We start from the raw sequence: 1,228 nt of genomic DNA, 5'->3' as shown, positions 1-1,228 counted from the left end.
ATGGCATCAATAATTATATGATTCATGATAGTTTAAAATTGACTTGGTCATCTAAGGATAGGTCATTAAGGTTTGAATGAATTGATTTGAAAGTCAATACCAATTATTGAAATACCATGATTAATTGATCTATATATGATATTATAATTGAAAGATTTTTAAATTAATATGATTTCATTATCTTGATATTCATTATTCCCATAATTACACTCCTGACATGTTGAATGATTTCAAATTATCATGAAACTGATACAGTAGTGTTTATTCACCATTAGTAAGGTACTGTATCAATTTCATAATGATCTGTATAGTGCATGTCATTGTCACATCCCTGTATGTATCAAGTAGATCAGCCATGTACCATGTATTATATGGATGAAGGTAAAATTGATATTAATGTATTTCATTATCATGTATAGATGTATTGGAAGTGAATTGAAGTGGTATAGATTTCTACTTTCAATGTTAATATAGGTCAGTTGACAAGTTGAATAGTAAACATCCTGAAATGATACCAAAGTATTTGAAATTGATATATATTGTTATTAACATGATTTATAATGTGATAAATTGATTTGAAATGATTTTGAAATGTTTTCATTGATATTCTAATTGTCTAATCTATTTTATGAAATTGACTTATATAAGTCATTATAATGATGTTATATTATGTTATTATATGATTATATATTCAATTTGGAGTATATTGATATATAATATATTGATTTATAATGAGTATTTATTGAGATAATGAATTAAGATGAATAAAAGTAAAAAAGTTGGGTCTGACCTTAGTCGTGGGTTTGGGTTTGGGTTTGGGTTTGGGTTTGGGTTTGGGTTTGGGTTTGGGTTTGGGTTTGGGTTTGGGTTTGGGTTTGGGTTTGGGTTTGGGTTTGGGTTTGGGTTTGGGTTTGGGTTTGGGTTTGGGTTTGGGTTTGGGTTTGGGTTTGGGTTTGGGTTTGGGTTTGGGTTTGGGTTTGGGTTTGGGTTTGGGTTTGGGTTTGGGTTTGGGTTTGGGTTTGGGTTTGGGTTTGGGTTTGGGTTTGGGTTTGGGTTTGGGTTTGGGTTTGGGTTTGGGTTTGGGTTTGGGTTTGGGTTTGGGTTTGGGTTTGGGTTTGGGTTTGGGTTTGGGTTTGGGTTTGGGTTTGGGTTTGGGTTTGGGTTTGGGTTTGGGTTTGGGTTTGGGTTTGGGTTTGGGTTTGGGTTTGGGTTTGGGTTTGGGTTGGGT

General features: G+C 33.5%; 1 protein-coding gene across 1 annotated transcript in view; it reads right to left on the bottom strand.

Annotated features, from left to right (window-relative positions):
• NAEGRDRAFT_59128 (uncharacterized protein) overlaps positions 1-1,228 on the bottom strand; it is a 7,682-nt gene extending 6,454 nt beyond the window's left edge. The window contains exon 1 of the mRNA XM_002672660.1: positions 791-1,228. The gene's annotated coding sequence lies outside the window, so the exon portion shown is untranslated. The remainder of the gene's footprint in view (positions 1-790) is intronic.

The sequence above is a fragment of the Naegleria gruberi genome, assembly GCF_000004985.1.
Source record: "Naegleria gruberi genomic scaffold NAEGRscaffold_51, whole genome shotgun sequence".
Lineage (NCBI taxonomy): Eukaryota > Heterolobosea > Eutetramitea > Acrasida > Naegleriidae > Naegleria > Naegleria gruberi.
Note: the sequence above shows the minus strand (reverse complement) of the source record. Positions and strands in the feature narration are given on the sequence as shown.